Here is a 26591-nt window from a genome sequence, read left to right on the forward strand (position 1 = left end):
ATATATATACTCGTATATATATATATATATATATATATATATATACATGCATCATACATACGAGGTTGTATTCATCCATGGAACGTGCAAGTGATAGTTTTTTAAATACGAAACATCCCACAAACAATTAGAAAACACTGCCAACAATCAGATGCCTGAGGATGATCGTACTGAAACCGAATGCCACGTAACAGAATTGCGAGCGTTCGCGTCTCCCATCCGTCCGAGGAGATGCAATGAAGGCCGGAATTTCATGACGGATTCCGCCCCTCGGAAGGTAATTACGCGATGGTGGCCTGCTTCATATCAACATGAAGGAGCCGGAACGTTTAAGATCCAATCTCGTCTGCGGCCTTCCCATTTTGCATCCTAATTGAACTCACTGTCTAGGAATATGGAGGAATCAACCCCATGAATATAAATCGCCACTAACATCCGCGACAAATCTCAAAGCCACCGATGTACCGTTTATTATCCTAGACTGAACCTTCTTTATCTCAAAGGAGGACATTTAAATTTCTTGCTATCAAGACAGCCTTCAAAATAAATGTCCCACATGGGGATAAGAGCGCAGATCATGGAAACAACTAAACTCAGCAGTCAGTGAACTACGAGTACTTGACACTTACAAAAATTACAGTTTCAATGTGAACATTATTTAAATCGCTGTACTTTTACCGCAACGTGGAAATGAAGATAAACCTATCAACAAAGATGTGGTCCTTAAAAAAGGGGGGCGGGTGGGCTGGGGAGGGAGTTGGGGCGGGGGGAAATTTCATGAAAGATAAGGTAGATAAGAGTTAGATGGGCATACCTTACTGTTAGAGACTCAAATATCTGGAAAAAATTGAGACCTTCGTCCCCACATTCGTAAACACCGTCTAATGTAACCAAACAAGTAAAAAATGCGCCGAAGTTTCTTTGGCCTGTAATCGAAGATTTCTGTACAGCCGCTACCAGCGTATAATCAAGGCCACCACGTACATGATGGAGGCTATCTTTCGGTGGTCTCGGTATATCTTCTTGTATGAGCCGCGTCCATGAAACTTCAACCACTGCCCGGTGGTGGCCTATCCTATATCGTTGCCAGAAGCACGATCATAAAGCTGTCAACCTTAAATAAAATAAAAACTACTTAGGCTAAAGGGCTGTAATTTGGTATGTTTGATGATTGGAGGGTGGATGATCAACACACCAATTTGTCGCCCTCTGGCCTCAGTAGTTTTTAAGATCTGAGGGAAGACAGAAAAAGTGTGGAATGAATAAAGTGCAGACGGACAGACAAAGCCGGCACAATAGTTTTCTTTTACAGAAAAATAAAACTGCTCGAGGTATGAACATTTGGGAACAAATGCACTATAATGGCATTAGTGCATACTATGGATCAGGAAATCACACAGCCAAGTGGAACTGTGCAACACCAAAATCCATCAATGGTGGTCAAAATCAACAAGCATGACCTGAAGTCTGTTCGTGCACACTGTTCTATACAGAACTGAAAGTACTGCAGGACACAGCAAGAACAACCACCAAGGAACCAAATTTAGAACTGAAAGTAAGGGCTTTTAATAACTCACATAACAACAATTACAAATGTTCACAGCCTAGACTACATTCATTGTAAAAGTGGAATCTACACAAAATCACATACACAAAGCAGATAGACAGGGATTGAAAAATGATAACAGTGTCACTAATCTTGACTTAAATAAGCACTGTCATAATTACATCAACAGTAATATTCCTAATTTGTCACTTTTCTGCGCCACATCAACAATTTTATTTGGGCACTGCAAAATCTTTAAACCTTTTAAGTAGGTCACTGATGGGCTCTCCTGAGATTTCCGAATTTGTGAGTCAGAAACCACAGAACAAGGAAAAGAATGGCTAATCCCCCCAAAAGAACTTTTGCTCTCTAATTAGCCTGTCAAACACACCTAATGAAAAAACAGAGGGATTGCAAAGTTAATGGAAGTGTTCCTGGGCGCACCCGCAAGCAAGGAAGCTTCGATTTTATCTAGCTTTTTTGAAAGTTATCTAATAAGTCTGTCATATCCGTATAAATAATAATAATAATAATAATAATAATAATAATAATAATAATAATCTTTATTTTGGGTCAGGGCCACCTATATGCTTTATGACTGGTCATTTTGGTATCTTTAAAATAGTAATTACTCATTAGTATTCACCCAGATGCTTTATGACTAACCATTTTGGTATCTTTAAAATGCTAATCACTCATTAATATTCATAGAAGTATTTCAGCACGTTTCTTTTCTTTTTGACTTCTTCTCCCTTCATGGGATAAACAACACCATAAGTGAACGTACGATCAGTTAGAAATCTTATCTTTGGTCTGAAATTTTTCGATCATTAACAGAATGAAAAAGCATCTTTTCATTTTACTAATTATATAAGTATTCATGAGAAAACATGGAAATGCAGGAATTTGCCGAGATGTCATTGCAGCAGCTCAGCCATTAAATGGAATGGAATACTGAGTTTAGGCCAAAGGCCAAGCACTGGGACCTACGAGGTCATTCAGCTGGAAAGGAAATTGAGATTAGGTAGTTCTGAAAGGTGTAACAGGAGGAAAGCCTCAAAGCAGTTGCACTATGAAATAATTGTTAGGAGAGGGTGGATAGCAAGATGGAAGAAAGAGAATATGAATGGAGGTACAGCAAAAGGAATTAAAGGGGTTGCAGCTAGGGGCCGAAGGGACGCTGCAAAGAACCTTTCGTAATGCCTACAGCGCACCCTGTGAGGTGCACTGACGGGGCTAAGCAAATAAAAGACAAACACGGCTGAAAACCATAAATTCAGAGCTTTATGGTCGAGGTTGATATAATCTATGGGTCACCAGTGTCACGCTCCCCTTAGCAGGGAACAAGCGAAGGCGTAAGATAAAAGAGAGAGAGAGAGAGAGAGAGAAAAAGAATAGCAGTTCTCGTCCTTGGCTTTCTGCCTATCGTAGCGTGAGAGTCTGGGTCTCCAGTCGAACGACATGTGCTCATTATCACTGCAAGAAACACGTCAAACACCTGCCATATTAGACGTTGATAGAAATAGAAAGACCTGTCTTTATTTTCCTACTTAAGGTTCCTTCAGCGTCAGTAATGATGCTTTATATATGTGTATGTGTATATGTATATATATATATATATATATATATATATATATATATATATATATATAATATAAATAAATATATACACATATGTGTGTGTGTATTTAACAACCACAACAACTTCTTAACTCCTCTATTTCCTCGCATTTTTAAACACTCATCACCACAAGCCTGCACTCGAGCAAGGTTCGACGTGATATTGATGAGATGAGGTTTCAGGACGATACAATGAGGCATTATTATAAAGCGAAATACGTTCAACGGTCGTTGCTGGAACGTCTCGCGAGTGGGATCGAAATCCTGCACCGGAAGGAGAAAGTTTCTTCATTAATTCCCCATTTAGAAATAGGCTTGTAGTATCGGGAAGTTAAGAGTCACCATGTCTGTTAAAAATACATACATGCAAATATGTACATTATATATATATATATATATATATATATATATATATATATATATATATATATATATATATATATATATATATATATATATATATATTTATAAATATTTATATATATATATAATATATATGGGTGTATATCTGATGAAGGTCTGTGTATCTGTGTGTCTGTCTGTTCCTCTCTCTCTCTGTCATATATATATATATATATATATATATATATATATATATATATATATATATATATATATATGTAGAATCTACTGGTCACTTTTACCAGACACATATGTAATTCTAATAGCCACAATGCCCTCTTAACTTCTCGAATTCTTCGCGCTTTTTTGGATATGCTTGTAACTACGAAACCGTGACATCCAAACACAAGAAATTGAAGAGACTTGTGATTTGCCGGTCGCGGGAGACGAACCCGGGTCACCTTAACCACAAGGAGGTCACGCTGCCGACCTGGCCATGAGAAGGATAAAAGTCTATTACCTGTCGTACACACACACACACACACACACACATAATATATATATATATATATATATATATATATATATATATATATATATATATATATATATATATATAACATATATATATATGTATATATATACATATACATACAGTATATATATCCTGTAATTATTATAATAAAAGATAAGAAAAAAGGATCTTTCACAAACAGTGACCCCCAAGGGTTTTCGGGGGTCGTTATCTAGGACTAATATTTCTTGGGGTCATTATCTTTATGATATTTACAGTCTTTTGCTTATGTTTTTACGGTAATCCCCAAGGGGCTTGTACTAAACACGCCGCAAAGGCGGATATGTACCAGGTTAAAACCCTTGGGGGTCACTATCTAGGAAAGGTCCAAAAAAAGAAATGGCTTTGAGCTGTCTGTCATATGGTAACTGAACAGACGTCTACGAGTATAAAAGACGTTGTTAGCGTTGAATCACCATCACCTTTCTCATTAACGCCCGTCACAGTGACGCCTGCTCTCTCTCTCTCTCTCGCTCTCTCTCTCTCTCTTTCTCTCTCTTTGGGTACTCTTTGATTTTATCTGTAACCTTCATCCAGCGTTATACGCAGTCAAAATGGAATTTAGAAAACACTAAACTTTGTTTTTTAAACACAATTTGTGATACATTTATGGTTGTTTACTAATACGCAATAGGATTCTGACACTTGAAATTCTTTCCTAACCATATTCGTACTGCCTATTGGCAAGGTCATATGATAAAGCAAAAACAAACGATTATATTCATAACCTCAGTTTTGTTACAGACAAAGTAACAAAAATCACGCAGAGGCTATAACCGATCTCGACCCACTTTCTTATGCAAACAAAAAAGCAAAACGCCGAACGAGAAAATAATTTGTTTTTAATCTTCGCAAGGACCGGCTACTTGTTGGGATCTCTAAGATATCATCCCGGCAGGAGTGTTTTGCCGTCAGTGCACCTCACGGGTTTTACTGTAGGCGTTACTAAAGGATCTTTGCAGCGTGCCTTCGGCCCCTAGCTACAACCCCTTTCATTCCTTTTACTGTACCTCCATTCATTTAATCTATCTTCCATCTTGCTATCCCCCCCTCTCCTAACAATTGTTTCAGAGTGCAACTGCTTTGAGGTTTACCTCCTGTTACACCTTTCAAACCTACCTACTCTCAATTTCCTTTCCAGTGCTGAATAACCTCATAGGTCCCAGTGCTTGGTCTGTGGCCTAAACTCTATATTCCATTCCATTCTAAGATATCACACAAGTTGAGTGACGACGAAACCTTTGCCAGACTTTGGCAAAAGCTTATGTTGCTGACAGGCAAGGCGTCTTTGTCAAAGACAGAAAAATCCTTATGAATAATGACTTTCGTGTAGACAGTTATTAGTCGTCATCGGAACCGACCGAGTCCAATAATCCGGCCCGCCGTTCTCGAAAGAATTTGTTTAAAGCATACGCGGACGGACTGGCCCATAATCTCCATTTCTGGCAAGAAAGCAAGGAATGTTAGACACGAATAACGAGCGCTTTTGCAGAATAAATGTATAAATTTTCCGTGTCCGGCCCGTAAATTCCTGAGATGTATGCTAGTATTGCACCAGCCCCGATTTTTTGCCAAGCCCCCAGGTTAGGTTAGGTTAAGTGGATAGGTTAGATTAGTACCTTTACAGTCATTTGGGTGTGGGAAACCTTAAGTTAATATTTCCAAGAAATTTGGGTGTGGGAAACGTAATGAGATTATTTTCAAGAAAATAATCTGGGCGGGAAAATGGGTCCCGCCCAGATTTTTTCAGTTAACAAAAACATCGCCACCAAATTTCGTCGGCGGAGGAAACTGTACTAACTCCCAAGAAGAAAATAATGACACTGATGACGATGAAATAAAGTTATTTCAATATATAACACTCATTCGGTGCATCTTACATTACGTTCAAACTCATTCGATACTAATCAAGATGAAATTCAGCAACACGGGATGATGGTGATGATAGAAGATTAGGTTGAAATAAACTGTGAAAAATTTAAGAAATAACGTCAGGATTAAGTTGGGACAGAAAAAGTATATGATTATTTTATACATCCCTCATTTAATGAAACACAAGCGGCAAAGCGGTTATCATTTATATCAAGGTCATACAAAAACAAATTGCCTAAACCTTTCTAATGAAATGGAAGATAGAATTTTAGGCCAAAGGCCAAGCACTGGGACCTACGAGGTCATTCAGCGTTGAAGGGAAACTGAGAGTAGAAAGGTTTGAAAGGTGTAATATGCGGAAAACCTCAAAGCAGTTGCACTAGGAAACAATTGATAAGAGAGGGTGGAAAGAAAGACGGAAGAGAGACAATATGAACAATAAAAGGAACGAAAGGGTTGCAGCTAGGGGCCGAAGGGACGCTGCAAAGAACCTTAAGCAATGCCAACAGTGCACCGCATGGAACATAAGAGAGAACAGCAGCTTTCTCACCCGAAGATGGAATATTCAACTTGAACTGACGAAAGATGGCCGAAGTAAGCGATAACTAAAATTAATAACTTGTTTTACCCCGTAGGGGGTTAGTGCCGTCTGTGCACCTCATGCGGTGCACTGTAGGTATTAATCGAGGTTCACTGAAGCGTGCCTCGGCCCCTAGCTGCAACCCCCTTCGTTCCTTTTACTGTGCCTCCTTTCAAATTCTCTTTCTTCCATCTTACTTTCCACCCTCTCCTAATAATTGATTCATAGTGCAAATGCAAGGCTTTCCTCCTGTTACACATTTCAGAATTTTTTGCTGTTAATTTCCGTTTCAGCGCTGAATGACCTCATAGGTCCCAGTGCTTGGCGATTGGCCTAAATTCTATATTCAATTCAATTCAATAATTTGTTTCAGAAGGCGCTGGCGAACAGACAAAGTCAGACACAAGACCAATATAGTCTAGCAAGACAGCGATATACAAACCAGCTTACAGGGCAGACCAAACTCTAAGAGATGTACTGTAGAAAAGGCCTTTTTGATAACCGGTCACAGTTCGACTGATCGCTTCCTCTTCCCTGCGTATCAAAGGAATGATAAAACCAGCGGCACGGCGGTGTTCTTGTCAACTAAATAAATAAACAGTGGTTGACTTATCGAGGCCTTTCCGTGTAACTTTATTCTACTACCAGTCAGATGCTGGCATTCACTGCCTGGGATTTGTTGACAGAATTCCTGTAGGCGCCTGAGTCCTTTGGGATGAGACCAAGTAAAAAATGTGCCGAAGTTTCTTCGGCGCAATCGAGTTTTCTGTACAGCCGCTACAGCGTATAATCAAGGCCACCGAAAATGGATGTATATTTCGGTAGTCTCGGTATAATGCTGTATGAGCCGCGACCCGTGAAAATTTAACCACGGCCCGATGGTGGCCTGTCCTAAATCGTTGCCAGAAGCACGGTTATGGCTAACTTTAACCTTAAATAAGATAAAAATTACTGAGGCTAGAGGGCTGCAATTTGGTATGTTTGATAATTGGAGGGCGGATGATCACCATAACGATTTGCAGCCCTCTAGCCTCAGTAGTTCATAAGATCTGAGGGCGGACATAAAAAAGTGCTGACGGACAGACACAGCCGGCAACATAGTCCCCTTTTACAGAAAACTAAAAACCCCAGCAGATGCCTGTGTATATCCTGCCAGTGAACGAGACTGATTACCGAGACTTTTGAAGTTCGTTGAAAAATAGATTTTATCGCACTTTGCATGAGTGCAAATTGCCATGATTACAGATCAATTTTATTCTCGTCCAGTGATCACAAGGGCTGTTGAAAATATGATTTCAAAACTGACATATATCATTTCCTTGACGCCAGGGAAATGCACTACGTTAGCCAGTGTGCATACAGAGTACAATTAGGTACTTGCAATGCATTGACCTTGACAAGAACCCTCCAAGCAATCTGAGTACATTTTTATCGACTGTTATCTGAAAACCTCCGCATTATGAACATATATATAAAAAACGATAATCGTAAAAATGTTCAAAGTACGTCCAAATACATCTTTAACTCTAGTGTCTTAACTAACCTTACCAACAAGAATTTATAAATTCATTTCACTGTACTTCGATAATGATCTTCACTTTTATTCATCTTGATTTCTGTTTACAATTTCAGCACAAACTCGGAGCAGCTGAAATTTGATACGAACGAACAGGAAAGAGCCAACCAAAAGAGGGCCCAGAAAAAAAGAGAAGCACGTCGATCTAGTACTTCGTTAAAAAAAATGTGAATGTCCAGGGATACAGTCGGTTTGCTTCAATAAAGAACACGCTTGCAAACATCCAAGAAACTTCACAGCCAGAGAGTTTCCAGACCACTGTTGGCTATGATAAGGTGAGAGATAATGTTAGTTTGTTAAAATGTCACATGTTGTGGATTTCCCTTTTACTATATATATAACACCGTGTCAATGTTAAGCGCTTAGGATTAGTTACTCCAAGACCGCCAGCAGAGCACGAGTAATGTTTCGACTGAAACTCCTCATTTTTTACCTTTTCTTATTTCTCTTTTTACCTCCCTCAACGAAGGTGGAAGGAAATTATTGACACCAGCCTCTTTTATTTATCCTTGTCTACAAGTAATCTCAGAATGTTAATGATAGATTCCAGACAATTTTTTAAGCATTTGGCCTTTGTCAAGTATGCGTCTATCACTATTCTGAGAGGGGTCCGATTCGGTGTGATGAATCTAGAATTCAGAAGTTCTCAAGCTTTTTTTGGCCCATGCACCCCTTCTCCATATGTCAGAATGTCATCCCCCCACTCCTTTTCAAAATTGTCAGCCTCAAAAGGTGCACATTCCAAATGACAAGCAACAAAATACTAACACAAACACACACACTAGCTGAGAGAAAGCCCAGAGTGACCTCTCAGTAGCGCGGACCGATGCACACTACGTTTTGTGTGGTCCTAGAGAACAGTCTGAGCCTGCCAATTTGTGGTCACAATCCCACCCCCCCCCACCCCCCGATGCTTTGAAATTCTCCCCTAGGGGGAATCCCCCCAAAGGTTGAGAACCACTGTATTCTAGATTGTTTTCTTTTTTATAGTTTTAACAATAAGAAATTTACACTGTGCTTTCGCAACGTGTCAGCAGAGTTTGATGACAGCAATTAGGTTCGTACTTCATGCTAATGTTTTTGTTTCTAATTTATCTTTAGTCCGTATTGAAATGATTTCGACATTCAAAACCTTCGATATTGACCAAACCAGTTTCACCATGAACTGTCATCATCACCCGAACTACATTTTTACTCGTACTTTCTGCAAAATTCTTGTGGCAGAATTTGAAGCAGTGGGTCATCTATGTGTGCACGGACACACTTTTACATATATCTACGTAATAAGTACTGGAACTCATTATCAAGTAGTGGCACTCGCTGCTTGCGCTCACAGAGAGTACTTTGATTGCAAAGAAATCCATAACATTTTGAATGGGGCGTTTTCCTGAATAAAATGGTTTATCATTTTCAAGAAAACAGCAGCTATCAGTCCAGCAGCGACTTCTTCATTAACCTTTTTTTTATTTTTTACTAGTTGCAGTTCCAGCAACGACTTTCATTATCACAAGTTCCTCGCCATTTATGCTCGCAACTAAACTCAATCGAAAGTAGCTAATCGATGAAGAATGAAAATTCTGAATGAGAAAGCAAAGGTAATATGAAAAAGCGAGTGCCTAAAAGTTAAGAAAAGGCTGAATGTCCAAGCAAGGCTCTACGTACTCTCGAGGGATTTCCAGATGTCCAGAATGACTGTATTTATTCACCACACGACACAGCAAAAGTAGCTGTATTTTGGCAAGATCGTTACAAAAATTTTGTCACAGAACTCTCACCCATAATGTATCCGGGAATTGACAGAGAGAGAGAGAGAGAGAGAGAGAGAGAGAGAGAGAGAGAGAGAGAGAGAGAGAGAGAGAGAGAGAGAGAGAGTCCTCTCTTTTCGACCCCAGCTATTGAAAACTTCTCCTTTGAGAAACATTTTAAATGAGATACGATTAAAAAAAATTAGTCTTTTCGACTCATTAAGCATCACAGTCATAAAACGTAAAAAAAAAAAAAAAAAAAAAAGATATGAAACACGCAGTAATTCCACAGAATTATTAACACTTGGGTGAGGTTTATACAGGTCTAATCGCATTACCATTCTATACTCGCTTAAAACCAGCTTCCCCTTTTTTTCATATGTCATTCTCGCTAAAAGCTCGCTCGTTGGTTACCTATTAACCCTTCCATTAAGGTAAGGGCAACGGCTGGGATTTTTTTTTCCGGATGTGAGAGAGAGAGAGAGAGAGAGAGAGAGAGAGAGAGAGAGAGAGAGAGAGAGAGAGAGAGAGAGATTATGATTTCTATGGGAGCAAGGCTACTTTGGAGAAACTCACTGTTCCTATGCTGCCCTAAAATGGAAAAATGCAGCATCTGCAAAATTTTCGAAATTGAGATATGCCACCTATTGGGCGCGTGAAACACTAATACACAATACACAAGTTACTGCAATTTCAGTATGATTCTTCAATGCTTTATTTAGGGGGTCCCATTTGCAGTATCTGCAAAATCAGTAGTAAAGCAAGGGAGTATCTACCATTTTTCTCAGTTTTGTATTTTTGCAGATACTGCAGTCTTCCATTTTAGGGCAGTATGGATATTCAGGTATGTCTGCGACCAGTTATTTTTAGAATTCACAGGTTACTAGTAACTCGAAATTGAGGTTGAATTATAGAGCTTGATCTGAGCAGAAATATAAAAAGATTATGTGCTTGAGATAAATTGTTAAAATAAGCTCATAAAGTCCCCTTCTAGGAAATCCCATTTGATTGTAACTCAACTAATGATTACCAAATCAACTACTAAAAATTCTTTTAATGTAATTTCTGTTACATATAGCGAAGAACTTGCTACTAATGAAAATCGTTGCTGGAACTGCAACTAGTAAAAAAAAGTTGTTAATTAAGAAGTCGCTGCTGGACTGATAGCCGCTGTTATCTTGAAAATGATAAACCACTATTCATTACAACGCTCCATTCAAAATGTTATGGATTTCTTTGCAATCAAAGTACTCTGCGTGAACACAAGCAGCGAGTGCCACCACTTGATAATGAGTTCCAGTACTTACTACGAAGATATATGTAAAAGTGCGTCCGTACACACACAGCTGACTCACTGCATCAAATTCCACCACAACAATTATTCTAATGAAATTAAGTAATGGGATAGGAGGCTAACAACACATAAATTATGTTAATGACTGATTCATCCCAGCAACATGGAGATTTTGACAAGCTGAAACTCATTACAAGGAGCTAATTCATAACAAACTGGCGGCTGCTAATTCGATTCTTTCAAATTATATGGAAATTGTCCGGAATATACTATTTTGTTACCCCTTTCCCGACTGCCTCCACAACGTCCATCAGCGTAATGAAAAGCAGAATCTCGTGGGAGTTTTACAAACTGACCCCATCCTTCCTCTTGGCGCAGTGAATTGAACTGATCAGACACTGTCCTGAATGGAACACTACGAAAACACCTGCCGTCCTCCTCTCGTGACTGCACGGGTCAGTGATCGATTCCTTGCTTCTCCTGAGAGCTCTGAAACTCTGAACTCTGAGACTCTCTTCCCACCTCGGTTGTCATCCCTCTTCCTTTTCCAGTTTGCTTCGGTGGTCGGTTGTTTTAGATTAAGCCGGCCTTATACCAGCTCGGACCCTTTTACCCAAGGGCGGTTCCTCAGTTTGTTCAGGTGTTAAGGGGAATTGGAAACTTAGCGCTGATCCCTTAACTCAGACTGAGCAACTGATCTCTTGTCTTCCAACACCCCCCTGAAGAGAGACTGACTGACAGACAGAATCTTGGGATACAATGAGTGAATGAGGTTGTGATGCCACATAGTAGAATTTGCCTGTATGAATCAAGGTAAAAAAGCTACAGAAAAAAAAAGTCACAAGGAAAAAAGTCAAGTCACGGGGAAAAAAGTCACATTAATCTTTCTTAGATATTGACCCGGAAGGGTTTTAACCCGGTATGTATCCACCTTTGCGGCGTGTTTAGTACAAGACCGTTGGGGATGACAGGAAAAACATAAACAAAAGACTGTAAATTAATGAGAGTTTTTCCTGTGACTTTTTTTCTAGCCAAAATTGTTACTTTTTTCCTAGCCAAAATTGTGACTTTTTCTGTGACATTTTTCCTAACAAAAATTGTGACTTTTTCTGTGACATTTTTCCTAGCCAAAATTGTGACTTTTTTCCTGTGACTTTTTTCACCCTGTGACTTTTTTCCTAGCCAAAATTACCCACTTTTTTCGATACTTTTTTTTCTTGCCAAAATTGTGACTTTTAATGTGACCTTTTTCCCAGCCAAAATTGTCTCTTTTTTTTTCAGCCAAAATTGTGACTTTTTTCCTAGTCAAAATTGTGACTTTTTTCTTTGATTTTTATTTTCTTGTGATTTTATTGCCGGCCACCGAAATGTCACCTCCGGAAATCGATTTTGCTTATTCCTTACGTCTCCTCTCGCCATTTATCGCGTCCAATAACAAGCAACAGAAACCCAACATTCATCATGCATATGCATGTGAACTCAAAAGAACATGAAGAACAGACAACAATAAAATGCACGAACCAGGGCAGAGCAATACTGATAATGAAAGCACATTGTTCCTTTCGAGGTCGAGTGCAGTCCTGTGGCACCCAAACAGAGATTATACCTGTATTGGACAAAGCAAAGGTGGTGACAGTTCTGTGGCACCCAAACAGAGATTATACCTGTATTGGAAAAAGCAAAGGTGGTGACATTAGCAATTATTTATTATGCATACATACTGCAGTTGCATATGCATACGCGAAAATGGCATAATCAATGATTACTGTTGACAGGTGAGACAAGCGACACTCGTCCTCCATTGGAACCACTTTACGATTGATTTGGCTAAGCTCCAGCAAAATAAATTTCCTTTGTCCATCGAAATTATATCTTAAGCAGTTAATTTCGTTGTTAATGGGCCTAAATGGCGTTTCAGAGATAACACCAAATGTTCCGTACTAGAACCAAGTAACTGCCAAGAAATTAATACTACTGCTAACCGTAGCGGTGGTGTGAATCTGATTTAGATACCAAAGATAATAATAATAATAATAATAATAATAATAATAATAATAATAATAATAATAATAATAATAATAATAATAATAATAATAATATCCTTTATTTCAGCCCAGGGCCATATACATGGAATATACAAATAAACAATGCACACAGTCAAGATACATAAGATAACATGATTAAAAATAATAATCTGCAGTATTCACACAGTTGCTGAAGAAATAGAAAAGTAGAATTCATAATAATGGTAATGACAGTAATTATATGGAGAATAATAGTAAAACAAATATAAAAAAAAATAATTAAAAATAGACAGTAATTATATGGAGAATACCAGTAAATTAAAATAAAAAAATTATAACAATTAAAAATTCAGATTGCACACAATTAATTTCCAGCTAGGAACCTTAGGTGGTTACAGAAGTCAGACCCAGAGGGCTAACTACGAAAACTGAAAATAGCACACCTGTACAATGATATTAATCGCAGTGATTAAAACAAGGTAGCTTTTTAGTATGGAGATTGCTGTCCGAAGACCAAATAAATCATTGCAGTAAACTACTTAATTCTCTAGAGATCCTTGTAATGGCCTATCCACACTAGCGCGCATGCGCGTCTGGCACTTCCAGCTGTTTATATTTTCTCTAGCTTCTGAAGCAGTGTTACCAGACAATCGCAACGTTCTGGCTCCATACTCAGTCGGTCAGTACAGTGGAACGGGTTATGGCAACAGTGTTTGCCCGTCGGGCAGTGCCCGCTAGTGTGGGCAGGGCTTTCGCTTTGACTGTTCTAATCGCGCTGATATCCATTGCAATGTGAACCTCACCAAGAGGAAACTCAGCTCATGGCATTTACAATACGTCTCTGTACGATACTTTACAATATAAAACAAGTCACAGTCCAGTTTTCTATGCAGCGTATAATGCTGTACGAAACTTTCAGCCACGGCCCGGTGCTGGCCTGTTCTCTTGGTACCTATATAATTGTGGCTAACTTTAACCTTAAATAAACTAAAAACTACGGAGTCTAGAGGGCTGCAATTTGGTATGTTTGATGATTGGAGGGTGGATGATCAACATACAAATTTGCAGCCCTCTAGCCTCAGTAGTTTTTAAGATCTGAGGGCGGACAGAAAAAGTGCGGATGGACAGACTAATAGCCGTCGCAATAGTTTTCTTTTACAGAAAACTAATAAGGAGAGATATCGCTCAAGTTCCTGTGAATATTCAGTGTTACAATACAGGCAAGATACGAAACGCAGGAGTACTGAAATTGCAATCCCATCGTCTAATAATAAGAGAACGTTAAAATGAGAAAAAAAAGGGTACAGTCAAGTAACTTCATCCGCTCAAAGCCACGAATGAGGAACGCGAACAAATAACTATTAGAGTTGCGTTCGTGAGAACTCTGGCATACGGTTTCTTTGTTTACACTTGCTTGGCATTCAGTTCTCAAGTGCCATTGTTAATTTTTTTTTTTTTTTTAGTATACGTAGTCAATATTCGCCAGTTTTTAAATGCTTTTTATGATGCTGGCGAGAAATGCGCGGAAGCGGTGAAATAACCGCAAGAATAACTTTGAGAAAACATACTGTAAATTAGTTGAGTTAAATATAAAATTTAGGCCAAAAGCAAAGCACTGGGACCTATGACGTCATTCAGCGAAATGGAAATTGACAGTAAAAGGTTTGAAAGGTGTAACAGGAGGAAAACCTCGCAATTGCACTATGAATCAATTGTTAGGAGAGGGTGGAAAGTAAGATGGAAGAAAGATAAAATGAAAGGATGTACAGTAAAAGGAACGAAAGGGGTTGCAGGTAGGGGCCGAAGGCACGCCGCGAAGAACCCCAAGTAATGCCTACAGTGCACCGCATAAGGTGCACTGACAGCACTATCCCCCTACCGGGACTGTAAATTAGGGGTCATCGAAATGTATTTTTTGTATTATGGACTTGGGCATTCTTTCCTTTTATTTGTAATTGCGTCATGTTAATAGTCAATGACTGATTGCAAGTTATCTGGCATTACAATCACCAAGGTCAGTGACGCCGTCTTCTTGGTAATGTTAGGATTGTCTACTGTCAGTATTCAGAACACTTCTACAGGAAAACAAAATCCCCTTTACATATAGTTATGAACAAACAGTAACCCATAATATGCTGGTACTTCTTTTACGAACCCCGGAAGCAAATTCCCGAGATGTATGCTAGTATTGCACTAGCCCAGGTTTTTTTTTGCCATGCCCCTAGGTTAGCTTAGGTTAGGATTAGTTAGGCTACGTTGGGTTGGTTAGGTTAGGTAAGGTAAGGTTAAGTTAGGTTAGGTTGGTTAAGTTAGGTTAGGTTGGTTAAGTTAGGTTAGGTTGATTAGGTTAGGTTTTGTTAGGTTAGACTAGAATACTACATTCGCAAGTAATATGGGTTTGGGAAACATAATGAGATTATTTTCAAGAAAATTCTATGGTTACTTTTTAAGATGTGGCGTTCCGCTTTTTTCAGGGAAAGGTCTCGGTACTTGGTTACATCTCAGAAAAATGTCCGGAAGGAGAAGGCACATTCGCGTACATGCATACGACACCTGGAGAGGTGCTCTTCCGTAAACTGAGCCGTTGCTGCTGGGCTGTAGTGACATGAACTGTGAACTCTTAAAACCAAAGTAAGCAGTTCCATAATGGCTGAGGGTAAACATCTAAAATGGTCGGACGAAAATCGTTGATTTCTAGCAAACTGTACTGAAAACACCACACATCTGAATTAAATTCCGAGCACGTAGGGAGGAGTATCAGGTCAGGGCTGTCACTAACAAAACGATCAAACTCAGCTATTAGAAGAGGCTATAAAAATTTAGGCCATATATATATATATATATATATATATATATATATATATATATATATATATACATATATATACATATATATATATATATATATACATATATATATATATATATATATATATATATATATATATATATATATATATATATATATATATATATATATATAATGTTGGCGTGTATAGACGTTTTCCCGCAGTACGTTTTTTGTACTCGCCTCCACCTACAGTCAGCTGCAAAGAGGCGCATTTCTTTCCGAAGTGGTATTTCCGCTCGATATCATTTGATCCAATAAAATCAGATGTGTGGTGTTTTCAGCACATTTCACCGTTAAATCCCCGATTTTCATCCGACCATTTTAGGTGTTTACCCTCAGCCCTTTATAGAACTGCTTTTTTCAGTTGGAGGGTTTCACGGTTTATGTCCTAATTTACGGAAGAGTACATCTCAAGGTGTCGTATACATGTACGCAATATACATACATATATATACATATGTATGTATACATACATATAGAAATAATAAATGCACAATCACGTGAGGAGCAGAAATAAATTTGATTCACATCAGGATCGAACCCAGGTCTTTCAATTGACTTGTGTGGCCTGGTTGACAGCGGTCTCGTTTCTCAACTGAAAGACCTGGTTTCGATCCTGATTGGAATCAGAAATTTATATACATATGTATGTATATACAGTATATACATAGGTAGATATATCTATATATATATATATATATATATATATATATATATATATATTTTGTGCAATTATGTCCGTTTTTTATGGGAATCACGTATAAACTGTAAAATTATAAAGGCATTCTCTTATGAACAAATGACAACTAATGTTACATCGAAACTCTCTTTTTTTTAATCTACAAAACTTCATTGTTTAATTCCTTACCTTACTGAAAAAAACTCCTCAGTCCTACTTTACGTGCTGGAATTTCATCACCTTTCTACGCATCCGGAGGTAGACCTGTGAATAAAAAGAGAACAGGTTTATACTTCACGAAAAATGTCGGCTTGAACTGAAAATGAGGAAGTACAGGTAAATCAACACGAGGCAACTGAACGGTTCTCTTTTTATGTACTGGATAATTATCCAAAGTATTGTTCCGCAACAAACAGAACTGATATTTCTGCTTGAGTTACTTTACATCTGTTTATCTTCTTTTCTCTATATCCTCGTATTTATTCACCCGATTTCGTCTAAGTCTTCGAAACTTAATGTCTAAATCGCTTTACAATCTTATTGTTTTAACTGTAAATATATCTCAGATATATTTTTTACTGTTGGCTCTACCGCTCTGCGACATATTTTTTCCCTCGGCTCTCTCTCTCTCTCTCTCTCCCTTTCCTCGTATATTTATCTATATTTACCTATTTTTAAAAATAGAATAGAATATAAAATTAAGGCCAAAGGCCAGGCTCTGGGACCTATGAGGTCATTCAGAGCTGAAAAGGAAATTGACAGTAAAAGGTCTGAAAGGTGTAACAGGAGGAAAATCTCGCAGTTGCACTATGAAACAATTGTTAGAGTGTGGAAAGTCAAATATGAGAAAGAGAATACAAACGGAGGTACAGTAAAAGGAATGAAAGAGGTTGCAGCTAGGGGCCAAAGGCACGCAGCAAAGAACCTTAAGTAATGCCTACAGTGCACAACGTGAGATGCCCTGACGACACTACCTCTCCTGAGGGACTACTTATCTTTAAGTAACATTTTTACTGTTGTTCTATTTCAAAACAATCTTCGAACGAAAAAGCGCTTCGTGACCTGCATCTGTAACATAATAAACGTGACATATCTTCCCTTAAAGCTAAACACAATAGAACAGGGTTCTTTGCTTATCAGTTCCTTTTGCCCTGTTATCTTCCACCTTACAAAATGTGCTATTGAGGTCAAATTTCCGCATTGACTAGTTTGACATCGTCGGGGAGTAAACCAGTTCATGTAACAAGGCTGTAATTTGGATCGAGAAGTAGGATGGCAATCGAGGCCCGAGAGATGAGAACAAAACCAGACTAACATGAAGGAAGACAAGACCCTTTTACCTCTTTTGGGATTCATCAGTCGTTGGATTATGATATTAAATGATTTTGGTTTTTAAGTTTCCGTGGGTCAGATATAATGTTACTAATGATCAACTGTGCTAAGTTGACTTTTGATGCCCTCAAAGTGTGATTGCTCCAGTCTTTAAATAACGTTCAGATGATTTAGGTTGAATGCATCAAGGAAATAGCAGTCGATCAGATAATGTTACTAATGACCAGTTATTTTAAGGCAACTTTTCATGCGCTTCAAGTGTGATTGCTCCAGTCTTTAAACAATGTTCGGATGACTTAGGTTGAATGCATCAAGGAAATAACTGAGAAATCACCACTACTAACGTCTGCAAAACATGGCAGTTACTGCAAATATGTCTTACGCTGGTTTAGAAGACTAACAAATAACCTTTGCATGAGAGAGCCGAAATATCCCGATGCATTATGAACAGTCTGCAAAATCAGGCATAAAACCTTTCTGGAAATCCACTTATCTAGCAACAAAATGTATCTGAACATTTCAAACAAAGCTACGTAGCAACAGTACACTAAACGAAGGAAGTTGAACAACAGTCGAATGGGTAGTTTTGAATATACGATCTATATTAGGCGTGAGGACGGCCGTGCGCATCCCTAAGTACCTACTTCCTGGAAATGTTATACACGGGTGTGTTACTCCTCGTGGCCAAATGAAGACATACCCAGTTTAGGTCTTTAACTTTTGAAATCTCAATGGCACAGCTCTTCTAACATTGTTTTCAATGCCTCCCCAATGAATTGAATATAGAATTTAGGCGAAAGGGGAAGCACTGGGACCTATGAAGTCATTCAGCGCTGAAAAGGAAGTCGACAGTAATAGGTTTGAAAGGTTTAACAGGAGGAAAACCTCAAAGCAATTGCACTATGGAACAGCTGTTAGGAGAGGGTGGAAAGTAAGATGGAACGGTATGAAAGGAGGTACAGTAAAAGGAACGAAAGGGGTTGCAGCTAGGGGCCGAAAGCACGCTGCAATGAGCCTGTAGTAATTCCTACAGTGCACCGCATTAGGTGCACTGACGGCGATACCCCACTACGGAGCCTACCCACTTAAAGTTTCATTAAAATCAGAAGTACTACTGTATCTTAAAGCAAAGAACTTATAACAAAACGTTCCCAAGACTGTTCAGGTTGAGGATCTGGCAGGTCAAGACCTTCAGCCATATAAATCGTTCGTCAGTCAAGTTTGAGTATTAACATCCTGCATTTCATTTATTTCCACTTTCCTAAAAATGTGAAGGAATTCATTCATACTGCCTAAGCTTAGCTGGACATTGCAGTTCTAATTATGGCTACGACAACACGTCAAGTTGCTTATGGTCAATACCGAGATTGTTTTATGGGCAAATCATCACTAACAAATTTTCAGTCAGTTGTCCATGTATTCAATGAATTTCCATGGAGATACCGTTCTGGGCGTGTGAGTAGCTACCAGTTAAGATACACTTGAAGTTAGCTTGATACTGAGGCTTTGTAATGCCCAGTCAACTGTCTTCAGTTCCCTTCTGTTAATATTTTGGTACCATTTGTAAAGTCACTTCAACCATATTTCTTAAATCTAATATTCTGTGATTCTCCCAGTAAGAACAGACTAGGCCAAAGGCCAACCGCTGGGACCTATGGGGCCATTCAGCGCTGCAGTTGCACTATGAATTAAGAGGGTGGAAAGCAAGATCAATAGAAAACGGACAATAGAATAAAAAATAGTTGCATTTAGGGGCCTAAGGGACACTGCAAATTACTTAGTAACGCCTGCAGTGGCCCGCCTGGGGGAGATTCTCCCAAGATGGTCCTACTAATCATAAAACGAAGAAAACTAGTGTAAAACTTAATTGGAAACTTAAAGCAACGCGTTACAATTTAGGCCTACCGATCACAAACTTAAGACTATCGCAAGTAAATGCAACATTTTACAATTCAGGCCGACTAATCACAACTTAACACTTGAAAACTTTTGGCAAGTTTATGCAACTTGTTAGAATTTAGTCTCCAAAGGAACATATATGGATGAGTGCAAATTAGGATCATTACTTTTTAGACGACTTACCTTTATTGACTTGTAAAATTTACACACGAGTTTCAACATTCGTCTAAAATTTACACTCAAGACAGTCAACTTAACGAACGAGAGAGAGAGAGAGAGAGAGAGAGAGAGAGAGAGAGAGAGAGAGAGAGAGAGAGAGAGAGAGAGAGAGAGAGAGAGAGAGAGAGAATTTAAAACTGGAGCCATATTTGAATGAACATTTGTATCACTCGTTGAATAAGTATAGTGAAGGGTTACTCACTTAACATTTTAAACCTTTTCACTCTAGTAATTACCTAACATTCCTTCCATCAAAGAACGGTTTGATTTTACAGAGCTTCAATAACAGCTCTAAATAGCTCTAAACCATCATCAATGCCCAGATTTTGACTAAGTAAAAGTCCTTCACAACGCTAAAAACTAGTATTTGCTGTTCTTATCTCAGCAACCACTAACGCTTTAGTATTCAGATTTTTAACATGTAAATTTCTATGATAATTTCTAAGTTAATTACTTAATATGCTTTAAGTTCATAAGCATGCCAATCTAAAATACACAAACCAAGACAATTTACTCTAAATTTTCAGTCCTTTGCCAATACTTCAGATTAATGAACATGGAATCAAAGTGAACAGGTTTCTCTTGTCAAAAGCTTAACCATACTAGTTTCAAGTATTAAAAGTAAACCAAAACCACCATAACCAAACCACCATAACATTCCTACAATACCACGAAGTCATAGGTTTAATAAATTCACTCTGGTAGTCTGAACATCGTAAAACCTTAAGGGGTGTTAACTGTCAAGGTAAACAGCCTGAGAAGTATATATTTTATTCAGAATTTACGGCAAGAATACACTCCAAGTCTGCAACTACCGTGTTTTATCAATGCAAGACCATATTTACACGAGCATCATTTAATATTAGCTAATTACACCACTGAACCATCAGTTCTGGCCAACTTAGTAAGGCCACACTCCAGGCTCCGTTCTCACCTCATTTAAAACTATCGTGCGTAAAATGCTACGAACACCGAGGGTTGACCAAGTAATGTCCCATGTTCTTAAAACCACACTGTACCAATCGACATCCTGTAAAGCAAAAAAACATGAATATTTGAAGCAATTATGACAAAACTACAGCTAAGATTACCAAAAGATTACCAAAAAAGTAAAAGGTTTTAAACTGAAGCTTCATAAAAGCTAAGATTATCATATCAGTAAAATAATTTTAAGTTTGGATTGAAGCCTTCATAAAAGCTAAGATAATCAGTAAAATAAGATTTTACTTAAATGGATTGAAGCTTCCACAAAAAATCCATTTTTTATCAATACAGACCAACCATTTATAGAACCCTCTGACCAAAGCAATAAAAATAAGGGCTAAACAAACCAAGGGACCCGAGGTTCCAAAAAGTGCTAGGAGTGAATACGCCAAAAGAATGACCATATAAAAGATTATGACTCGAGGGGGTTAAATTGACGGAGTGTTAAGGCATAGCATAATCTGGCAGACTATTCATATTTGCTAACATTACCGTACTGGGATAAGTTCATCTAATGCACTTCTATGCATAGGTCTATTGTATTACCAAGCACAGGTTTGTCTATTGTATAACTAAGCATTGTCTAAAGCATTACTAAGCATAGATCAATTGCATCTATAAGTAAAAATATGGGCCTGCTCGTTAAGACTAGCATGAATATTACTTTAAAGCTTAAAACTATAAAAATTACGTTAATTAGAACTATGAACAAGGAAATATACCTTGTAAAAGAAAATTAAGATCTCTCCAATGAATAAAATTTCGTTAAATATGTAAAGCAATGCACTACCAAAAAAATAGTGTTAACGTCCTTGTAATTTGATTAGTACAGATACAAACAAGACCTTTAAAACACTAACTTCATTCCCCCGAATTAAGCTTACGTTAAACGCTAAAATCTCGAAGTTAAAAACCTTAAAGTAAAGAAAAATTAAGGACGTTAATTCAAAAATTTAATATAAAGGAGATTTAAACTAAAAACACGAAACAAGCTTACGTTAAATCTGCTAAAATTTGAAGTTATTTAATTTACATAATTTTAATCTCACCAACATGTTAAGCAGCTAAAGCTTTGAAATATCAAGGACTTAATTTAAAGAATTTTAATCTCACGAAATTTTAAGCTTACGTTAAATGGCCAAAACTTGGAAATTTAACTAAAAGTTAACTTAAATCACGAAACATTTAGCTTAAATTAAATAGCTTCTAAGTTTGGAAATTGCTAAATTTAAATTTTAATCTCACGATATAAGCTTACGTTAAATAAACGCTCAACTTGGGAATTAATACCCGAGAAAACTTCAATCTCAAAATATTAAATATTACGCTAACTTCAGTAGTATCACCATCAAACACTAAATGCAAGACGTGTTCAAAAACTTTTAAGCCGAAGTGAATCCTAATCAAGCTACGTTAACTTATAAATATAAGACGACTTCACTTACCGGCTAAGAGAATTTACTTAGTTCGAACCTCCAATGAGCCTGTCCATAGGTCGGTAGACCTATGGGCCACAGCCATGGGAAGTTCTCCGCCACCCCTGTAGGGGTGGAGGTAAAAAAAAATTGGGTTGATGCAGACGATGTGGGTTGGCAGCAGCTGGCTCTTGCTAAGCCCATCTTGGAAAGGGAAGATAAACTTTTGTAGCTTCAGACAAGTTGAAGGCTTGCTTCTTGAGGCGGATTTGATTTCACCAAAACCTGTAAAGTTACTGAATTAATATTTCATACCAGGACACGGACTTTAATTTAACTAGTCATTTATACAAGATTAAAGTTTAATCTACTTCAAAGGGTTTACGCTAAAGTAAAGTACTATTTTAATAGTTACATCCTAATTTCAAAGTAAATTTTACTTTGAATAACTTCCTCGGGTTATAAGATCTATCCTTAAAATGTTTAGTACCTAAATCCCCAGCTTACTTGAGCTCAAAGCTCTAACCTAGGAGTCACATTTAGAACTGAGTACTGCTTCAGGTGGCTAGAAGCCTTAGAATACTAAAAACTAAACACCAAACTAGTATTCGTTGTCGTTCCCCTACTAAACAGTTTGATATAAAGTTCTATCAGGGCAACAAAATGTAAAGACACTAAAAAAGTTTACCCTAATTGTAAAGTAAAATTGACAAAGCTTGAACTCGAACTTACAAAAATATGCTTATTACAAAATTTCGTTAGGTATACTCCTGAACTATTAAGAGTATGGGAAATAAATGGAAGTCACGAACTGTAAAAACTACAAGAATCAAATACGTAAACTATCACGATTAAGGAGAACCTTAACTGAAATCGAAATCTTAAAGTTGCAGTAGGCAATTACGTTAAGTAAACTTGATCGATAACGGTTAGGGGAAATAAGTGACGAAGTACATAAAAGTTAAAAGCAAATACGTAAGAAACTCAAGTATTCAGACTAGGGGAAAAAACTATAAAGTACCAAAGTTAATTACAGCAATCAAGTACGTTAAACATGAATGAACGATTATGGTTAGGGGAAAAACAACTAAGTCACGAACTACCTAAGTTAATAATTACAAGCAAATAAGTTTCCCAAACTATTACGAGTTGGGGAAAATAAAACAAATGAAATCACTAAATATCTGTTTTAAGTTATAGCAAAAAATTACGTTAAGTAAGCTTTAATGAACGATGACACGCAGGGGAAAAAATAGACTACACGAATTACCTAAAACTTCATATGAAAACCGTATAATGAAACTTAACTTCAGCATAGCGCAGGAAAGACGCCACGATATCACGTAGACCATCCTTCAAACCACTGGACTCCTATAGGATGTTAAACCACTCGCCATTTCTCGCAGACCGTCCTTCAAACCGCCAGACTCATGTAGGATGGTAAACTGATCACCACGATGTCATGTAGACCATCCTTCAAACCGCCAAACTCCTGTAGGATGGTAAACCAGTCGCCACGTTAACAGACCATCCTCCAAACCACCAGACCCCTGTAGGGTGCTAAACAGGTCGCCACTTAACATAGGCCATCCTTCAGACCAACACTCCTGTAGGGTACTAAGCCAATCGCCGAGATATCACGTATACCATCCTCCAAACCACCAGACATGTAGGGTGCTAAACCGGTCACCACGATATCACGTAAACCATCCTTCAAACTACGATACAGTAGGGTTCTAAACCGGTCGCCACTCCACGTATGCCATCCTTCAAACCACTACACTGTAGGATGCTAGACCAGTAGCCACTTCAAGTAGACCGTCCTTCAATCCACCAGACTCCAGTCTGGTTTATTAAACAATCGCCACAACTTGACGTAGACATCCTTCAGATCAAAACCCAATCGGAACGTCAACCAGTGTAGAACCAATATCCACTCCTCAGCTAGCACAGAATCTTCTACCAAACACAACGTCCCGATCCCGAAACTCGCTCCAGCATTAGAGAAGTTGTTCCCTTAGTGAACGCTTGTTTTCAAATGAACTAGCTTACCGAAAAACCCGTCAACGTTAACGTCGACCATCAAGGACCATGGAGTCACTTCTCTTGAAACTTGGACGATTTACGCGTGACTCTATGGAATCCTTGTTTTTTTTGTTTCTTTTTGAGGGGAAACTTTAAAAGAACTGTTGGTGCGTTAACGCTAATAATTTGATAACGCAGACCTTTCGGTTCTTTGATTAAACTGTCTCGTGTTTACCCTAATAAAAAGCTTTCTTCAGTAAGTAACCGAACTAGAGAGGAAAATTAGTCTGTCTATTAAGTTCTCACGTTGTAAAAAATAAATAAATAAATAAATACCTTACTTAGTCTTACATTTTAAGGAATATATATCACCAAATAGCTTTATAACCCTCTAATAACTTTTTTTTGTGGGGAATTTTCCAATAAATGTAATCTGACAGTAACAAATATAAACTTTACAAAATGACCCGAATGTTGGCAATAAATCCAGCCTGTAAAATTAAGGGTTGAAAGAGGATTGTGCAGGTCCAATAGGCACTGAGAATGACGTCATCCAACATGTTACGGGTTGGAGCTAGAAGAAATTTTTATGCAATATCTAATAAACCTTGATAGTCGCGATGCATTGCTTATAAAAATTGTGAAACTTTAATCGGTGTCAATGTTTTTTTTTATTATCTGTGCGTTTACAGTTAAAAAAAAAGAGCAACAATTTGCCAGACACAACTCAAAAAATGCTATTTTTCAGGAAAAGTAATTTAAAGTTTAAAACCCTCTATAGTGTAATAGCGACATGTCATGCCTCTAGCGGTTAGTATTACAAATACAAATAAGACGTTTTTACCCCAATATGGGACAAAGAAAGGGCTATCTGCTGGTCTCAATCACTCAAAAAGCACATTTTTTGAGCTGTCACTTTTCTGGCAAATGAGATATGTGTTTTTACCTAAGAGGAGAGAATATGCACCCCTGAAAGAGAAATAATGAGAGGAATATTATTGAGAAGGTATAAATATAAAATTACTGCCAGTAAGGCAACTGTCATACCAACAAAGCATTGCTTCAAAGAGGGTCTTCTGCTTAAATATCAAGGTCCTTTCCTCTGTGTTAAACTGTACGCCCCGCAGTGGGGTAGTGCCGTCACTGTATTACTTAAGGTACTTTACAGCATGTCTTCGGCCCCTAGCTTCAACCCCTTTCGTTCCTTTTATTGTACCTCCTTTCGCATTCTCTTTCTTCCATCTTTCCACCCTCTCCTAACAACTGATTCATCGTGCAACTGCTTTGAGGTTTTCCTCCTGTTAAAACTTTCAAACCTTTTACTGTCAATTTCCGTTTCAGCGGTGAATGACCTCAAGTCCCAGCGCTTGGCCTTTGGCCTAAATTCTCTCTTCAATTCAATTCAATTCAAGTCAGACAATAAGTTTCATGATTATGAGCTTTAGGTAGAAAGGACAGTAATTTGCGGGGAACAAAATCTCCAGGATTACTTTATTGTGGATAACCTGCAAATTTCCAATCCTCTTGGTGCAAGTGAAATTGAAACAATTCTTGTAAAAAAAAATATATATATATATATATCCAATGGATTTTGAATATGATAAAACTTGCCATGAGGACTTGAAGATATCAGATATAAAAGGTTAAATTCAATCGACTTCCTTCTTTGTATCAAATCCAAAAGGTAAAGGTTCGAATTCTGGACGGGGTAGGGCCATTTATATGTAATTCCTTTGGGTGTAAGTTATATCCAAGGTAAAGTGAATTCTATATCGAAGGGCATTTGTGGCTTGATATTTGTGAGTTGGAAAAATTCGTCAATATGTTACTAACAAAACTATCTCATATATATATATATATATATATATATATATAGAGAGAGAGAGAGAGAGAGAGAGAGAGAGAGAGAGAGAGAGAGAGAGAGAGAGAGAGAGAGAGAGAGAGGACTGCAGCTCCAGTGGTATCACATCTTTGGACCTGAAGAATTTTTGCAATGTAGATTTTAGCTTAGCTT

The 26591-nt window shown here is 37.9% G+C and overlaps 1 protein-coding gene and 1 long non-coding RNA gene across 2 annotated transcripts in view; one reads left to right on the top strand and one right to left on the bottom strand.

Annotated features, from left to right (window-relative positions):
* Positions 1–26591, top strand: part of LOC136847262 (uncharacterized) — a 227874-nt gene that overhangs the window by 187955 nt on the left and 13328 nt on the right. The window contains exon 2 of the mRNA XM_067118780.1: positions 8167–8385. The gene's annotated coding sequence lies outside the window, so the exon portion shown is untranslated. The remainder of the gene's footprint in view (positions 1–8166; positions 8386–26591) is intronic.
* On the bottom strand, positions 20909–24599 carry LOC136847261 (uncharacterized). Its single transcript, XR_010855681.1, has 3 exons — positions 23823–24599; positions 22583–22837; positions 20909–21183 (listed from the first exon to the last, which is right to left on the bottom strand). It is a non-coding gene; the product is annotated as an uncharacterized lncRNA (long non-coding RNA).

Source organism: Macrobrachium rosenbergii, chromosome 16, assembly GCF_040412425.1.
Source record: "Macrobrachium rosenbergii isolate ZJJX-2024 chromosome 16, ASM4041242v1, whole genome shotgun sequence".
In the NCBI taxonomy this organism is placed as follows: domain Eukaryota; kingdom Metazoa; phylum Arthropoda; class Malacostraca; order Decapoda; family Palaemonidae; genus Macrobrachium; species Macrobrachium rosenbergii.